This window comes from Camarhynchus parvulus, chromosome 3 (assembly GCF_901933205.1).
Source record: "Camarhynchus parvulus chromosome 3, STF_HiC, whole genome shotgun sequence".
In the NCBI taxonomy this organism is placed as follows: domain Eukaryota; kingdom Metazoa; phylum Chordata; class Aves; order Passeriformes; family Thraupidae; genus Camarhynchus; species Camarhynchus parvulus.
This window is the reverse complement of record NC_044573.1, coordinates 81,425,014-81,444,868: the sequence shown is the minus strand read 5'-3', so window position 1 is coordinate 81,444,868 and position 19,855 is coordinate 81,425,014. Positions and strand designations below refer to the sequence as shown.

At 38.1% G+C, this 19,855-nt stretch overlaps 1 protein-coding gene across 16 annotated transcripts in view; it reads right to left on the bottom strand.

Annotated features, from left to right (window-relative positions):
- The window catches only part of MYT1L (myelin transcription factor 1 like), a 310,332-nt gene that overhangs the window by 195,946 nt on the left and 94,531 nt on the right, over positions 1 to 19,855 (bottom strand). The gene's annotated exons all lie outside the window — the stretch shown is intronic.

The following is a 19,855-nucleotide window of genomic DNA, read 5'->3' as shown; positions in this document are numbered from 1 at the left end:
GAGATGAGAATCCCACTGGCTCTAAGCATATATAATACCATGGATTACTGTAAGTCTGAAGCATATGCTGTATATTCAGTGAAAAAAGTACCTGTTCAGAAGATATCACCATACACAGGTTAGAGGAGGAATGACAAATGCATTCAATTGAAACCAAGAGAAAGCAAATCACATGAGAATCACAACAATATTAATTTTTTCATAGGTATAAAACTAAATAAATAGGTATTAGGCCACTAAAAAAGTCTGAGAAAATAAGAAGTTCAGGAAAAATAAGATACATGTTGGAAAAATGCCTTACAAGCACTGCTAAATGGAATTCAGGGGAAAAGGGAAGGTTTGGCACATGAATAAAGAAAATATTTTGTGCATAAAGAAATATTTTTCAGATATAAATTTACTTCTGCCTCACACAGACCTTTCCTTTAATAATGATGATAAATAAATGACAAGGGAAAACCTAGGCAGTGAATACATTTTATATAAGCTTCAGACCTAGAAAAACTTTAGTCTAGCATTTCCCCAGCGATCCATTCCTTTTTGCTCTTCCATTTAGTTTCTTGGTTACATATTTTAAAGGCCATTGTGGTAACCATGTTGATAGTGGCAGCATTATGGAGGTCAGGCCTACCTCAGCCTCGGGAGCAAAGAAGACAAGAGGCTGCGTGCTGGCTGCAGCACTGTCACCCCTGGCACAGCCTCCATCAAAGCCACAGGGATGACCAGCCTTCCTGGAAGAGGCATGGTTGTGACAACGGGAACTGCAGAAGTTGTGAACATAAGAATATTAAACATTCTAGTAAGGACAAAGCTTAGTAGGCCAAACACACCTGTCTTTTCTGGTTTCTTTTGATCCTGTCATTTTTTTCAGTATGTGTCCCAATATTCCCTTTCTTTAGAAATAAACATGCTTCTCTACATATTTTGCAGATGAATATTTTACAGTATTTCCCTACTTTCAAGGCCATTCTGCTTGCATATTCCCACTTGCAGGCAAGAATCTGCTCAGTATTTAGTGGTTTTGAGAATTCTCCTGTTTCTTGTGCTGCTTCTCCATACCCAAGTGTATTCTACCAATTCTTTTCATATTTTAGGAATTATTGGCTCGACTATTCATCCTGCCCCAGCTTAAATTGAAATCATGTGAATGACATATTCTCAGAGAAACTTCTGACCTCTGCACAGTAAAGCAAAGAAAAATTTAAACAGGTTATTGAACAACATTAAAAACAGACTGCAAATATGCAATGTTAATTGATGTACACTGCATATTTGAACACTGTGCCTAATTTTGCCATTTTTATCTAAAGAAAATTACAGTGAAAAATGTACAGCCTCAGAAAGGGCAATATATTATGAGAAGGCTGCTAATATTCCTACTAGACTGTGGATGTAACAGGTGCATTGATTCAAAGGGGAGATTGAAATGAAGACTGTGAGTGGTGCATTCTTAAAAGTAGTGAACAGCAATAAATTAAAATGCATCTTCACACTCACTTCAAGGAAAAGGGTATATTCCATAATGGTGAAATGGTTTCACATTAAATTAACAGAAATTTTGAAAATAATGCACCCATAATTGTCATATTAATTATCATAGACTAGCAGAGCAGTCAAGACAGTGGCATTATTGTGCAAGCACTGCACAAGTGGAGAGCATCAGATGGCACTTGCCAGGAAAGCTGAGAGTCTGGAGAGGGAGAGCAGAGAAAAGGCAGCCGAGGGCATGAGCACACAGGCAGACTAAGTGCCACTACCATCTGTGTCCATTTAGGGGTGGCTGGCTACAGACAGATGACATAAATGGGAAAAAGGCGAGCAAGATGGGACACTGAAAGAAATGAAAGGAGGACCAGGCAAGGGAGAAAAAAAGAAGCACAGGAATGGAGCATATCTGGTACACAGAGTCTGTGCAGGAAGGAAAGAAGGAATGGGCACAAAAGCTGTTCAGCTCCAGGCAGCAGCTGCTCAGTAACAGCTACATGAATGTCACTGCTTTGGCTGCTTTGCAGCTGTTTCCACGGCCGGCAGCCTCTGCCTCTTCTCAGCCCTCCCCAGGACCAGTTTAGGGAGAGCATGGGTTTCGGGGCCACCACCTGGGTCCCAGCATCCCCACAGTACCAAGGCCTCGTGGGCAGGCTGCTGGGCACATGCAGCATCAGGGCAGAGACCATCCCACAGCAACACCTCCTGCCTTCCCTTGCACATGTAAATCCTACACATGGCTTGCACTCTTCCACTTAATCTCTGTAGGTTACTGCAGTGAGACTAAGGGATGTTAACAGGCCAAATGGGCTACAGTTTTATTTGAGAATGAAAAATGCCATGTCAAGTGATAGCAACTACCACAGTTATCCCTATGTTATTTTTAAATTATTCAAAAATATTGCAGGATGAAAGTGTGAAGGAGATATTTTTATTTACTTTTAAAAATACAGGCTTTTTTCAGTCCTCCAGATGCTTTATTCCCAAACATTAATTGGTAAAAGGACAATGTCCAAGAGTGGTTGCTAGAGTGGTTTACACATTAATCTGGCCATTCATAACTCCTACAAGTTTGGGTTGTTTTGCTAAGTCAAATCAATTTTTATAAACCACATGGGGAACCAGAAAAGCCCACCCCTATGTCTGGCAAATATTAAATGTAGTGCTTTATTTATTCTATGCCATCTTTATCTTCCAACGTGAGTAATTAAATCTTCTATTTGTATTCCTCCTGTACACCAACATTATTTTGATCACTGCATAAAGTAAAAAACTTTACAATTTTTTCATCAGAGTATTAGACTCTAAGCACACTCCTTATGCACAGAGTAAGGGAATTTGCATTCAATAACTCTAGTATCCTAAGCTCCTGAAGGTAGTATATTAAGTCACCAGCATAAAGAAAGGTACTTCAGTTTCCTTCATAGCAGTCTCAGCAGACAGTCTTCCTTCACGAGCTTAAATTTTTTTCAAAATGCAAATAACTTGAACAATGAAACTGCAAACAAGCCCATCTGGTGATTCCCCCTTCTCTTCATTGGTTTTCTTCCATTAATCTGTGTATAACATAAGAGAGGAGAAACCTGGGCAGAAAGCAATAAAAGGCAACTAACGTGCTTGGATTCTGGAACCATTACCAAGCTGCTCCCATATGATTACATGTCCAGCTATGAAGACCCATTAGTCTTTGCATTAAGTGGTCTAGGTCCAGTGGCAAACAGTGTGGTGAGAAGGAACCCTGGGAATACCCTCTGATACATTACAGCCAGTGTGTCATTGAAGCTGCTTATCTGAAATCCATACTGTGGATCTGATGGAGGGATTTAGGACCAGAGAAGGCATGAGAAGCAAACTGACAACAAACCAATTTCTGCAACTTTCAGCACAGCCAAGGAAGGGGCTGAACTTCAGAATCTTAAATGATGCCTTAAGTTTTTAGCTTTTGTATTTTTCAGATTCTGTACTGTATTAGTATATACCTCTGAACTTCATATAGAGTGTTAGCAAGTTCTCCTCACAGTTTAGACAAAACAATCCTTTTTCAGCCTGAGAACCAAGGACACCACTGCAGCTTCAGGCCCAAAAAGTGTAAACAGTGAATTGAGGACAGCGGACTGCAAGGATGGGACTTCATAACCTGAAGCTGTAATTGGACAATTAACCCCAATACGTAAATGGACCAAAAACTCATAAAAGTGTGAAAATATGTCACCAGTGGTCCGTCCTGGGTATAGCCTCAGCCAGGCTCTTTTACTGCCCAAGGTGTATCCTTTGGAGGCCTTTTTATAAATAACTACTGTAACACTGTCTAGACTCTGTTCTAGGTGGCCTCTAAAGGCATCCTAAAGAAAGAGAAGTGAAACACAGTACTAAGAATAAGCTGATCAATATTAAACGGCATGCTGTTTTGTTGAGAGTTCTTTGCAGATTGAGGAGTTTTTGTTAGACAATGGCCATATTCAGCTGATGCACAATCCAGCCTGCTTGTATTAATGGACAATGGTCACGTACACATGCAAAGAATAATGGACATATTCAGAAATGGGGTCGGTACATCCTTGAAAGAGATACAAGAAGAAGAATCATCAGGACTCAGCAAGTTTGTCAGCAAGCTTGGGAAAGTAAGAAAAAAGTGAGTCATGGGTGGGCCAGAAAACTACAGCAATACGCGTGAAGAATTAGGGGATCCAATCAGCATTCTAATTTAGACATGTGACCAGCTAGGATTAACCAATCATGTATTAGATAGAGACGTGTGAACAGTAAAGATTTATTATAAATATAGTCTTTTTAGGGATAATAAATTTGGCTTCACTGGATCATGTTGGTCGTGGTGTGATGTCCCTGAACCTCCACTTCCTGCACTGTTTGGCCTGGTGGATGAATTGCTTCCTTTAGATCACGACAGAAAAACCTAATTCCTAACTTATTTTTTGGAATAGACAGCAGTCATCTGGGTGCACAGACAATGCAGCAGGACCACATCTTGAGTGTCACATCACAGACAAAAGGCTGTGACTTTGTCCTATAGAAATTCCTGGGAGAGAAGTGGGTCAAAACCTAGCAGTAGTCCTTCACATGAAGAGCCCAGTGTGATCCAGGCACCTACATCAGATCACATCTTACAGCACTGCAGATTGGAAGCTGTCCTCAAACCACTGATGAAAAATGGAAACATGCTCGTCTGTACATTTTGGAACAGTTTCTTCACATATAACCAGCTATTCTTACTTTGTGAGGTGGTCTTCAAATGGAGAAAGCAACACTTAAAGTAATTTAAAAATATTAATTTTTGTTTGTCCACAAACACTTGACATACTACCGAAGTATGAAAAAAACTACTGAAAAACTTCTGTTTGAACTGATTTAATTTAATATGACAATTCCCCTTGGTAATTTGCAATAAAATTGCAACTGCAATATGGCAGATTTGTACTAAACAATGTATTATACTAAAACTATGATATTTAGGAAACCAAAAAGCTAAAAAAGTGTCTGGACATTATAAATACACTATAACATAGGTATGACAAATGTTCTATAAAAATTTCAAGACATGTCTAAGAATAGAAATTATTTATTTTAACAAATATTACAGTGGTATAAATACCTCCTCTTTCCTGCTATGATCACAAAGCCACAGGCATCTATGCCTTGCCTGAGAATAAGCAATGCCATTAGAGAACTGGTGACATATCAGACTTTATGAAATATGTGTAACACATTAAGTGAAAAGTGAATGTACCCCAGGTTAGCACAACAGAGATGCATAACTCATACTGAGCACCACACTCAGGGAATTCCCAAAGTGACCTCTCTCACTTCTGATCTCATTCAAGAGTAGTATGAATAGCAAGGCTTTGCCCTTCTCCTCTATGACGTACAGCTGAGAGAAATATATGTCACTGGTCATCCAGGAAAGCACTTTAAGAGGAAAGTCTAAAATGCCTGAGAGCCTAGAGAGCAAAAAACCAGATAGCTGAACACTGTAAATATTGTTCTAACTATTTTAGAAATGAAAGTCGCTTCATTTTTTAATAACCAAAGGCTAAGCGTCAGACAATTATTTCTTTTAAAATTATCTCAAACATGTTTGAACATGAACTGTGAAAATCAAATAATAGATCAAGGAAATCAAACATGCAGCCAAAGACATGAATCAGTACCAGACTTTTCACAACTCTCTACAACTTCTAAAACTTTTCTTGTACTTTTTTCCTCGCTTCTTGCATCCAAATAACACAAACTTCCTGCTCAGAATACAGCTCAGAGCTAATGGCAAACCCCCCACCTGAATGGCTTTAGAAAGCATCCCCAGCTCTCAGTGTCTCCTGGCAGCAGCAGCTCTCTGTGTGTCTGGCTGCAGCATGGTTCTTCTCGCTTTGATACAGGTCATTAGGCCAAGTCTTCTGTTGGAACTATCGCTGAAATGGCAGCCCCCAGGAATTAGGCTGCTGCCAAATTCAGATCAGGGGAGTGAAAAAACACATTTTCAGATGTCTTAAAAAGCTGATTTTCAACTCCTTGTTCAAATAAAGATTCTTATTATGGTCAGGATCCTGCTGCCTGATTGTGTCAAGACAGAATGCAATGACAGAATTCCAGCTTAAATTCATTTTCCTGCACTTAGTATTTCCTCTGAATAACTGTGAAATAATAACACTTTGTATGCATATTCTACAGTTTGTCTGAGGAATTCAAAATGGTATTATAAACATCCAGGGACACATCCTGCTCTCTCTGCAGTAGTTAGAGAGCCTCCCTAGCTGAACATCTCCTAACACGCAGAGTAAAGAGGGCACTAATCTGTGGAGTGAGGCACTCAGTGTGACCCTGCACAATGAGGCAGAAAACAGAAATCCATGTCAGTGAAACAGAAGCTGTGGGAGTTCGTGCAATTTTGGATCTATGGAATAAGCTGCCTATCTCTTTTATTGAAAATTATTTGTTTGCCCACGCAGCCCTCCTTCTGAGCTTGCCTATGGGCACCCAGGACTCCAGCTCTTCTTCTGATGCTCTAACTTGGCCAAACACAAAGAAGCTTCAGTTAGAGATTAATTAACTCAGGAAAGAGGTTGTGCTAACGAAGCCCCAAGAGTAATGGGGCAGACCTGGCTGACATCCACTCAGTCTTGACATTAAGCACAGCAAACCTCCCCATGCAGGCTGACACACGCTCTCAGCATGCAAAATGCATTCACCATCTAAGTACTATGTAGAAACGACACCCTCATTATGTAATTAAAAAATCCAGAATCGTGATATTAAAAGAAAACCCAGTCCTGTCAGTGACAGACCTGAGCCTAAATTTCAATACATGAATACTGCTCTGAGGGTGGATACTTGCTAATGATCACCACAGTCTAATGACTCATAACTATCTGACCTCTGGGACCATTTTCTTATCCTTATGGAGACCTACAGAAATAGCTCCCTTCTGAAAAGATGCTGGTTTCTGCACCATTACATGTGATTTCTAAACAGTAAGGTGGGAACAGCAGACAGATTTCCTCGTGTATGTGTGTCAGTAGAGAAAGAATTCATTTGTGTAGTCTGTACGACTCCTGGTCGGCTAACCCAATGCCTACAGCTTGGTGCTGCACAAAAGTTGTGCTCCCAATTGCCTTCCCATTTCAGCTAATTCTTTGCTGCATGAGCTAACTGGGTGTGGAGCCAATTTTCACAGCTTCCAGGGTTTTACACTGCTTTCCATGCTTTAGAATTACAAACTATCCTTTAATTGAATTAAACACTTAAATGCGCTTGTAAATGTGGAAAGAATACACCTTCCCCACTAAGAAAAAGGAACAGATATTGATCTGTAAGCTAGAAACCTCCTTATAGCTTAGTAATAATACCTATAATTTTGATTTTTTTTTTATGGGTAATGGTTTTTTGTTTGATTGGTTTAGGGTTTTTTCAGTTTTGTTTTTGTTTTTTTTGGGTCTTTGTTTGGGAGGGGGGTTTGTTTGTTTTTTTCTTTTATTGTTGTGGGGATTTTGAAAAGTAACTATTTATGGGGCTTTGAAAGACATAAACAACCAGCTGGAGTTCCATAATTTGTATTAAATAAGATGCAGATTTCAGAAGATGTCATTTTGGTTTTATGACAGTTAGTGTATTATGGTACCAGTGTGGTTACACAAAATTAGTGTGATAAGTACGTATTGAGTATGTACATGGTACCACACTGTTATTTAAAAGTAACACTAAAGTAAGTTCTTTCAGTGCTTGCTGGATGGAGTTCGTAATACAGCCCAGAATTTTATCCCAAGAAGAGATAACAAGGATGTGGACATGCACACACAAGCACACACAAGCAGAGATAATGTGAATAAATGAATCACAGTGGATATAATTTCATTTTTCTTCCCATTGTTTTTCACATCATTATTCTGTTAGGAAAAAAATAGTGAAACAAACTAAAAGCAAAAATTCTACAGAGGATCTCATAAAATTTCACATCAGCACAAAAATACTATTATAAAGTAAAGAAAGAGAGGTAGTGGAATAGGGGGAAGCTAATGGGACTTGTAAGCACTAAACATATAAAAAAATCTAGTTTATGTGATGCATTAAAGTCAGCCTGAATTATTAAGAGAAACCCCCTTTGTGTCCCTAGGCGCTTTATAATGTCTGTATAGTCCATATGAAAAGTTCTGTATGCTTTGTGCTGGAGTCACAGTCGTTGATGAAGCACAAATTTAAGATGACAGGTAAAAGAGGTCTATGTGACTAGGGATTGATAATGGTCCACTGGGCTGCCCACCTTTATGTTACTAGTTCAAATCCAGCCCAGTTAAAATAACAGAAGTTGGTGAGGTCTGAGAGCTGTTCAGTGGCCCATGTGAAATGAATGCAACGATTTGGACCAGCACCCTGTGGACTAGCAGCCAAATCACAACTCTTCCTCTGCCTAATTTTCAGGGTGACTCCTTAGACTTCAACAAAGAGAGGGAAAAAAAGCCTTAGGAACGGCATCTACCTTCTCTGCAAGCAATAAATACCATAAGCTTAAGGGCATTTACATTTATTACAGAACAACAATTCATATTGCAGTAGCACCAGTGGACCTTGACTGCTATCAGTATGAGCTACGAGCACAGAAAAAGATATGACTGCCTCTTCAAAAATTCAGGTATTATACTTATGAAAGGACAGAAGAACAAGTCAACTCTATGGATTGCATTTATTCTTAATTGCAGTTCTCTGTCCCAGCCATGCTACACTGAAGGAAGGCTTTCAGCACCCCACTCTTCAAGCTCTACAGCTCCAATAGACTACCCTTAGAATAAACATATCAGCAAGTGATTTTGAAAGCATATTCATACAGACTGGGCATTTGCTTACAACCAGATATATACAGACATAGATACAGATATATAGAAATTCTACTACAGCTTTGAAATATTTTCTTGAGACTATTTCAGGCCTTGAAAGTAGTCCTTACTAACAGAAAGCTTAACTTCTGTCTCTATTACCAGTGCAACAGAATTTTGGCTCTGCTGCTTTGCAGCACCACACCAAACAATCTGCAGATCAGCATAACCACATCTGATCACCTTTAGTCTAAAACAGATAAAAACTTCAATGCCAGATGAGGGAACAACACTCAAATCAGAGGAAGAGAAAGAATACTTTTAAGGAAAAAAGGCTACTGAAGGTCACATACAGTACAGCTGAAAGAGACAGTCCCATAAAACATCCCTGATGAAAAAGAAGAAAGTAATTTGTGGGCTTTTAAAACTTAAAACAAAATAAATATCCATTTATTTAATATTCTTGGTTTGCTTTGTAAAAGTTTTATCATTCCATTCATACTGTCCTCCTCATTACCCATATGATTTGGGGCATTTTTAAGAAAAAAAAGAATTAAGTACTTCAAAATTATGTTAGGGTAATTTAACTCTTTAGTCTCACTGTGTTCTCATCTCAGTTCTTAGACGCTTTTTAAAATGAAAAGCTTTTCAAAATAAAAACAGTTTGGAGACTGAATTCACGGCCCTGCTCTTTACCCTTCCTCCCTCCTGTCTTTCTGACAGCCAACTGTCTGTCCCAGGGGGCAATACACATATGCTTGGACCATGAAACAATTAAATTTGTATGTCTCAGCACATACATGGACCTCTTATCTTGAATTTTGCATGTTCCACTACATTACTGGCATAAATGTTGATTTTGGTAAGCTTAGTTTTCAGCCTCTGAAGCATATTTAATTTCATGATTATGAGCAAACACACCAGGTGAACAGTACAAAAATTTTCAGGATCCAGTTTGCCTTATGAGGAGAGCAAATTTTTGGTGTGGATTTAATATGGCAATATGAATCCAAATTTAAAGCATTGATTAGTATCTTTCGAAATAAAAGAAAACAAAGCAAGGGATCCATCCTTATTTTCCCCTTGTTTTGCAACTATGTACAGTAACAGCAAGCTGAATTCAGAGATAACAGAAATGATGGAAAAACAATATAGCAGTAACACACATTTGTACATGCTGAGTGCAGCAGAAAGACAAGGATGAAGTTAGAAAATAAAATGCAACAGGGAAATTTAAGACTTCTGAAGCAGACTTCCTGAGAAGAGTTTGCCTACCACACCTTTTCCACCTGTTACCCCAATCTCTTAAATAAACTGCCCCATATTCAAACACATGCACACAACACACAATCTACCCACTCATGTATATATTATTTGCCTATATAAATTATTTTTATCATTATATTGACAAAGATTTCTACCTGAAAACTGCATGAGACGTTGTGCCATATATTAGAATGTATTTTGTAATATATGGTGCAGATATTCCTAACAGAACTTCAACAGATCTACTGGTATGAGATTAAGAACCATAGTTTAGACATGTTACAAAGCAAGGAATCTGAGACATTTATACAGAACCTTGATAGGAGAATTTGAAGAGGCCTGAATAGTAACATCCGTATTAGTGGCCTGACAGAAAAGATGGGGACTAAGAAAACCAGCAGTAATGAGGGACTAGTAGGGAAGCCCTTTTTTATAACACCTGTCTTGAGCTGCTGTTATAATATCTGGAGTACAGATATAAATCTGGGTTAGTAGCACAGACATGTCAACTGTATTTATTCGTGGATAAGACTGTAGAAGTGATGTGTAAAAGGAGAGGAGAGATGGATCAAAACTAAAAATCCTTAGGACTTTGGCAGAAGTCAGATCAGGAACTTCAAAGGATGAATGAAAGGATTAGGGAGAAAACAAGACAAGAATGGAGCCAAAGATACAAACCATGTTGAGATTTAAAGAGATCAAATCTGACAGTGTGAGAGGAGAAGGAAGAATTGGCTAAGAGAGAATCATTAGGTAGTGTTCTGAGAGTGGTTTCAGCTAACAAGAAGGTCAGAAGCCAATCTGAAGGAGTTTACAATAGCACTGGAAATCACCTACTTTGAACACAACAATGTGAATGCACAAAGAGCAACATCATGGAGCAACAGGAAGTGACAGAGAGGTAAATAGAGTCAGGATGGCTTTCTAAGGATTGGGACTGTTAATAAAGACTAAAATCCTCTTAAATTATGAATGGAAGGAGCTAGAGAGAGATGGTCAAGAGAAAACCAGGAGAAAATGACAGCAAGTGTAAGAGAAGTAAGGAAATAGGATAAAAAGGGATGACTGTGGAAAAAAAAGAGTTAGAGAAGACTATATGAGAAGCATTTACATCTGCATCAAAATACCAGTAGAACAGTATCACATCTAGCTAGCTAAACAATATTAAAAAAACAAAAAAAATAAAAACACAATGAGGTTGAACAGGGTACACATAAAGATGGAGTCTGTGTAACCTGGAACCTCCAACCTTGGAGATATTGAAAGTATTGAAAGCAGTACAAAGCTCCAAGCAATCTGATCTACATCTGAAACTGGCTCTGCTTCGAGAAAGAGGGTGGATTAGATCTATTCAGAGATCTGTTCCAACCAGAGTGATTCTGTGTAAGAAGGACAGAAGAGGGGTAGATAGACTGAAGAGATGGAATAATTATTTCACACTTTGTGTGTGAAGAAATCATCAGGATTTTAATGTACCTTGATGTACAATAGGGCCCTTAGAAGGTACTAAAGTGCAGTAAGTACCTAGTGTTATTTCCAGCAGTGTTTATAGATAAGCCTCAGCGATAGAGGTGAGATTGCCTATACCAGCAGCTTAGCAGTCTGGCCCTTTATAAAATCCTGGTCAGTACTATATGTGTCTTAATAAATGTCAATCACCTTTGAAATCTGACTTCAAGATATCAAGATATGTTGATCCAAACTGGAAATTAAGGGAAACTGATGGAAAAACTAGACCTAAATAACAATTTAACAGATACATTTCCTACAAAATTCTCCCTATTCAAGCTTCAGTGGTCAAGAATTAGTAAGAGAAGTATAAACAGGTTGGAATCCTTTTACCATAGCTGACAGCAATATATTTCTGGAAATGTCAGCTCTTCCAAGTAAAACAGAATTGTTTTTATTAATATGAAACATTTTTAAGTTAATGACCACACCCACATTTCAGTGTCTTTTGCCTCTCTGGAAAAGACTAAATAGGCTAACAATATGGGATCTAGATTAATCTTTCATTAAGATTATGTTTCCTCTTTGACACAAGAGACATGCACAATGTGCCATGTGAGTAACTCAAAATCCCAGACTCCAGAAGGATTCTGGAAGTTTGTAAGAAAGGAAGCATGACAGGAGCGCCAGGAGTGTGCTGTAACAAAAAGCTCAATTTTCCAGGTTATGTAACACTGCGCTTCTTCGAGGAAAGAACAGATGCAGGAGAAGACCTGCATTTCTAAAGACACTTTTGCTGTAAATTATACCTTACATATGTGTGCTGCCAACCAAAATACGTGTTCTGAAGTTTCAATGTCAAATAGCTAAAAGCATAAACCAGAGACCAGATTCCTGACTATGCAGAAGAAGAGAGTAAGGATCACAACTTCAATGTAAAATCTTCTTTTCCAGATGTTCACAGCTATCATAGGATTATTGTTCCTTGGTCATAAAATGAGTATACTCCCTACCAATTATTAAATGTAGGAAAAATGCTCTTTTGGTAAACTGAAGATTCATGGGTTTTTTCAAATTAAACATTAAAAAATAAATAAAACTACCATTTCTAATCTCTAGGAACCACTGGCAGAGTTTCACTGCAAGTTTGCAGCAAGTTTTACTGCTGAATATTAAAAAATATATATTTCTCAGGGGTGTCCAGTAAAATAAAAAGGTCTCTAATTAATAACAAGACCATGAAAATTAAGTGGCACATGATCTTAATCAAATTGGCAAGTATGGGTGCAGTAAAATGCAGTCGTCCATATTCTGTATCAACACAAAGCTGCTTATTTGGGTTACAGAAGGCTAATTTTCTGATGTTAACATCTCTTGCCTTTAACAATTCAAGAATCGGCACATGACCCTAGCTGAACAAGGAACTTCTCACCAACCATGCTAAATAAAGTGTATTTGCTTTTCAAAGGTTTACCTAAGTACATAGAATCATTTAGGTTAAAAAAGAAGCCAAACCTTAGTCCAGTGTTGCCAAGTCCACCACTAAACCATGTCCCTAAATCCCTCATCTACACATCTTTTAAGTACCTCTAGGGATGGTGACTCAGCCACTTACCTTGGCAGCCAGCTAAGGGAAAGGAGAAAGGCAGGTAATGCATGAAAAATACTTTCAGTTGAACACAAGCCTTCTGACTGAGGATAATACTCTACTTGTATCAATATGTATTTCATTTTACTTTCCCCAATTTTAGCTTGGTTTGTGCTCAATTACTTACTATGCATCACAGAAACAAAACAGATTATAATGTTGCACATCATTATGGAGCATAAACTCAGTTATGATGGACCCCAAGCATCCTAAAGCTTCTTTGAGAACTGGAAATAGATTTCTGTCTTTTACTTTTCAGGAAATTAAAGGAAAGACCTTTTGGATCTTTGATATCCTTGGCACTGATAAACAAAGTAGTCACCGAGGAACTACTCACATATGTAAGGCTGTCGAATCAGGCTCATCATTCTTAATTTTAAAAAATCACTTTTCAGATTCAGACCAAAGGAGCAGAAAATTTGGACTGTTTTTTATTAAAAATGTAGAAGTATGAACTCCAACATGTTTGTCGGGATAAAAAAGAGTCTATAAAGGAGTATTTCTACTTAATATTGTGCCATGTGTGAAATTCTGCCTTTAACACACAGATTTGTACTAAGCAAGTTGGAGGACAGCATTTTCTAGCTCCAAGAAAATTCATTACTTTTCTACATTGATCATATTACTGGTCCATAGCTACATTTTAAGCTATGATTTGGCAAGAAATACAGCCAGCATGACACTTTTTCCTCTACCATATATGAAGCAGACTGATTTTGCCTGTCTCCAGTCTACTTTGTTTAGAGAAAACAGTCTTGGTTGCTGTTTTTCTGAGGACTCATTTTCTTGACTGCCAGCTCATAGCAGCTGGGATCTACAAAAGTTTAACTTTCTGGAGTAAGAAGGGATTGATGCTGCTTTTCCTTGTTGTCCAGTGTGACAGGACAGCCCCATAGACCTTAGCTCTACAAAATTGTTCTGACTTACCTCTATAAAATGCTGCGCTATCATGCCCTGTTAGTCAATATTTAAGATCAGTGTGAATTGGGAACAGCTCAAGGTGCTTAAAGCTGAGTGAGGTGGTGGTGGCTGTCAAGGCTGTAATTGATCTGGGCTTACACATTTTTTGTTTTAACCCTTCATAGGAAAATCAGTGAATTTTGACAGCACATAAATCTACATTATTATCCTTTGCGTGATCTGGAATCTGGCCATGCTTTTTTATGCAGGTCTTGCAGCAAGAAAAGTGACTCAACTCACTTCCACCGAGGTTCAATTCTGCTGTTCGAACAATTCCTTCCCAGAAGTCAGACAGATCTTCTTGTAGTAGAATTAACTTGGCAATAATTTTTAAACATCTCAGCAATTACAACTATGGAATATGTCCCTAAATACACATACCTTGAGTAACAAAGCAGTGAGGACACAGTAGTATCAACAGAACTTGCATTTGCCTTGGACTACCCCAACTATGAAGACAAACAGGACATTGTAAAGCATGATGAGTACAGGCATGGTCAGTGCCAAGCTGTTTCTCTCTGTTACAACAAAGCTCTTCCTAACTCTACAAATAATTCCTCTTGAGTTAAGAACATGCCATTCAGATCAAATAACTACTTCACACAACTAAGAGACTCCTGCTGTGAAAACAGATGTATATTTTTTTCTTCCTCATAGACTAGTTATGTATTTGCACTAAATTTGACTGTGACTTCATCCATCTTGGCACTGGTGCATGCATCCTCAATGCCTCACCCCCTCCACACAGCCCAGAAGACCCTTTACACTGACTTGGGGCAGACTGCTCAAAGAGAGAAGGTACCATGCATAATGTACAAATTTAAAGTATAAGGGCAAGACAGAAGGACTTCTAGAGGAACAGGAGCAATATTGAAATATGAGCTGTGGTGGGGAGCTGTGAGAAAGGAAATACAAACCATGAAAGCATGAACATTACTTAAGAGGAGGGGAAGATAATAAAACAATGAGGAGAACTGTGCAAACAAAGGTTTGGAAAAATTCACTCATCTTAGGTTTAAAACTTCCCAACCCATCAACAACAGCTCTCGTATAAGACATACCATCAGTTTAACAGTACTCATACAAGCCATAATACTACAATAGGTTGAGTATAATAAATTTTTTCCTTCTTTCAATGGTATCTGTGAAACAATTATTTTAGTACCTGTGAGACAGTGCTATTCCCATTTTATTGATAAGGAACTGTGTCATAGAGAGACAAGAACAGAGCTATGTGAGCAAGGCAGGGAACTGAGAACAAATCTCCCATAATTATGCTAACAAATCTAACCATCATTATTGTCTTGCCCCAAATCCAATATCCTTGCCCTCATTTAAAATATTTCCCACTGACTGCGTTATTAAGTTAAGGCTGTTTTGGCATCTATTTTCCCCCAATCTTTTATTGATAATGAGCTCTTCCAAATTTCTTGCCAGGAAAAGAATAAGGCATCAAGATGACAAAGCAAAGTGCAATGGAGTAAAAGAGCCAGCAACTGAAAGAAGCAGAGGGCAGTATTGTGAAGCTTCCAAAATATTGGGCATTTTGAAAGCATGGAAATTAAATACAATAATTAAACAATGCTAAGGGAGCTTCTTCTAGTGCAACCTTGTTTCCTTTTACGTGGGATACTACTTTTCACATGAAGATATTAGTTCAGTCCCTCTCAGAGCTGGTTAGAAATTCTTAAGATATTTCAAAAGTTATTTAAAGCTTTACAACTTATGAAGGATAGAGACAAATGCACCATTGTGTGAGTAGACCTTCTTCAGCTATAGAGTGATGCAAGAGTATGCAGCCTATGTTAAACAAGATTACACTAGATTAACCAGGGATCCCTTCTCCATTCAAATCTTACATGAGTGTGCAGTAAGTAAACTGAATAGTATCTGGCACTATACAATTCCCACAAATTAATATTGCAGCGTTTTACTGCATTGGCTCTGTCCAAGTTATTACATTACATTAACATCCTGCTGAAGAGATTAACCTGCCCACTTGTTACTGAGATGTGTCAAGAGGGGCATCTGTAACTCAAATAACTGGTAGGTTTAATTTCAGTGCTGAATTCTGGGGTTGCACCCATGCAACATCCCAAAAGTCTGGTTTCACCTAGCAGAAACTATCTGGATTCAAGACTGATGATCAGATAAAGTATGACCAGCAATGGAGGAAAAAAAGTAGAAATGCCTAAGTAGAAGTAGACATTGTCACAGACATTTCTTTTATGAAAAATCCTCTCTTAGGATTTTCCTGCTGAAGCTGAGAAGTTCAGCAACCAGACATAAACAATAGGTTATCTGCTTCTGTGGAATGCAACAGGTCAGTTCTGGATTGGCCCAGATTGAGTGTTTGGAAATAATGGCCAATCCACAACTGAGCTCTCTTGGACACAGTCCGAGAGAGCAAGGTTTGTTGATCATTCTTTACTTTCTATTCTTAGGTAGTTAGCAGCTTCTGGAAACTCTCCTTTTCTTTTTCTTTTTAGTATAGTTATAATAGATGTATATATCATAACTTAATAAATCAAGCCTTCTGATCATGGAGCCCATCTCGTCTCTTCCTTCACCCCGAAAACCTTGTGTCCAACCGACGACAGACATGATATGTATCCAGCAGGACCAGAAAACTTTGCCTGGACTAGGATCAGGTCTTGAGTATCAGTCATGAGTGCATTGCTTCTGTCTCCCAAATTAAGTCCAAATTTTCAGCAAAGAAATTAACCTTATGCAACACTGTCCTAGAATGAGCAGAGGCTCTACTCTCAAATTAACAATATTTACAAATATCAAGAGTTCTATCAGTTCCCTACTGCCCAAAGGAAAATGAAGCAGCAGACAGGAAAAATAAGGGAAGAGCCAACATTTCATAGCAGTATTTGGAACAGGAGTGCAAAGAAACAAATGATAGATTGTTGGAGGCACAGAAACTGAAAACACAGCTTGACAATGGAGTTCTGGCTGGAGAGCCAGTGGGAATGAGAAAGATGTACACAAGCCCTGAGATCCAGCCCCAGAGGAATGAGGGATGGAGACAAACAGACAACTGACTGTAGAAAGGTACTGGAGACAGGAGGTAAAGAATAAGTACTTAGATGAGGCTTATAGTAAAAAAAAAAACAAAACCATGGGACAAGAAGCCAGTGGGGCAGTGAGAAATAGAACTATTGTCCTTAGGACACAGAACTGGGTTATACTCAGAGTTTTAACAGAGAGTGAACACAGGTAGGAAAGGTCATTGAGAACTGAGCAGAGAATCAATAATGACTGAAACCTCTTTTGGGTCTTCTGGAAACCAAATTTCAGTTTCTCATGATTTCTGTGCCATCAGAAAATATCTGTCCAGTTGGATGGTAGTGAAAATAGGTATTTTGCATCTTACTCCTTCAGCAATAGTTTTTGCAGAACACTAAACCATGCAACTTGTTTAATAGAAGAATGGTACAACATTGTGTGGGGGATTTTAAGGTTCCAAGCATCTCACAATTCAGACAGGGGTTGAGACATTCTCAGAAGTTTCTATTTTAAAATGGTGTGTACTCACTTTCCCTCTGTCTCTATTTCCGTCTCTCTTTCTCACACAGACACATTTTCAAAAAACTTTTTTAACATGACCAAATCCAGAAAAAAGGTGCCAAAAGTGCCAGGTTGCCTATAAACCAAATCTTCCCTCATCTTATGAATGAGCATGGAGAGTAATGGCATGACTCATATCTATTGTTACCAGAACACACCTGCCTCATACAGTGCACAAGATGGCCTTGCTGCAAGGATGAATCACAACTGTGTACTTTAGATGGTAAAGAATTTTGAAGAAATGCACTAAAAAATGGGACCATATAACAACAACAACAAGAATAGTTAGAGTAATTGGATGTCAGTCTAGAAACCAGGATTCTGTCTTTCCTTGGCATACCGTTTCCATTTTAATAATTCAAACCAGCTTTTTCACAAGTGGTCACTAGAAAGTATATTCTTCATTTTCTGTGTTTCCATGACCACAAGTGGTCACTGAAAATATATTCTTCATTTTCCACTGAGAGGAGGCATTTGAATTTGCAGAAGAGATGAATGTTCAGAGACATACATAGCTGTAGACAAGAAGACCTAAGTTGGAAAAGTTTCATGTGACAGTAATGAGTCAAGGCTTTTGGACCTCAGCAGCTCAGGTTGGTCCTGTAGATTAGTGGCAGTTTTTGAACACAGTGTTCTGGGCCATGGTTCTCCAACCATAAAATTGGAATCATACTGTCTGCCAATCTCAGAGGCCTGCAGTAATGCTAATTTAATGTCTGCTCATCACTTTGGCACTATCGTGATACCAGGAAAATCCCAAAATGCAAATTAATAATAATTAATAACTATGTCACCAGAGCAAGGCTTAAATACTCTATAGCAAACAAGGTGTGGGGCCACAGACAGAACAATGTCATGAAAACAAAATATAGAACAGCTGCTCATTAAGTGACTATCATACATTCTGTGAACTGAAAGAGGAGAAGATTTTGTAAGAAAAAACAATATGTGATCATGTAATTAAAGAAGTCTTCACAATGCATATGCATGGGGGAGATTAAATTAACTTGCCTTAACAAAGTTAATTCTGGCACGTATTAGCTTTAGTGTTTGGGCTCTTTAATGTAGATTTCCACACACAATATGAAATAACTGAAGATCCATTAAATAACTTAAGATCTGAATAAAGGACATATATTAGTTGTCTCTATAATATTCATCTACTTCAAAGCAGAATTTACTTTTGGAACACAATGCTGGAATGAGTTATAACAACTAGAATATAGGAATGACTGTTTTATTACCAATTATTCTTATTTTCTACAGAAAGATTGGATTTTAGCCAAAAACTTCCTTTAGCATCATAAATTGCAAAATAAGCAGGTTAGAGAGCACCTTCTATGTAACAAGCTACAGTAGTTCCTGCAGCTGACCATTGTTCCTTGAAGTACATGAATTCAAGACAAAATTTATGAATATTTGTCCTGCTTCAGAGCAAATTTGGGAGGACAATTAGTCTTACAAGTAAAGAGCATATTTAAACTCCATGAACTTCAAGAGATGTAGAGCCAACACATGGCTCTTTTTATCAGTCCTGCTCAAGAACATACAAGTGCAAGCCAAATCAAACCTTTGCCTCCATGCTTTCATATGGATGTGACTTTCTCTTTGTGAAAACCACAGGCTCTTTGTGTACATATGGGTAGATATATATGTATCTGTATACCTATCTGATCAATTAAGTGGCTTTCATTTGAAATATTCTGTCCTTTAAGAATGACTGTGTCTCTTAAACCAGCATATTTAAGCAGAGATTGTATTTTGCAGTATGAGTTCATCCTTTACTTTCTCTTGCACTCAAAGATATGACCCATCACATTTGTAATATATGGCTACTTATTTAAGGTAGGACCTCAGTTTTAAAAGATGCTTCCTAGTTTTGTTTCTGTGTGCAATGCCTGGTTACCAGGGCTAAGTTATGTGTCTTGCTGATGAACAGGCAGACAGCATAGAAGATTTTGTTTCTCTAATCTCTTATATAAAAAACACAGAGCCAGCTCACTGGGTACTTCAGACCATACACTGAACCATCTAATATACCTTACCTCTTAAATTTTAGATTCCTTCGCTCTGCATTCATAAACAAATTTTAAGATAAAGTGCTTGTTACCATCAAAATAGTTTTTCACCCTGAAAATTTTAGCACATGTGC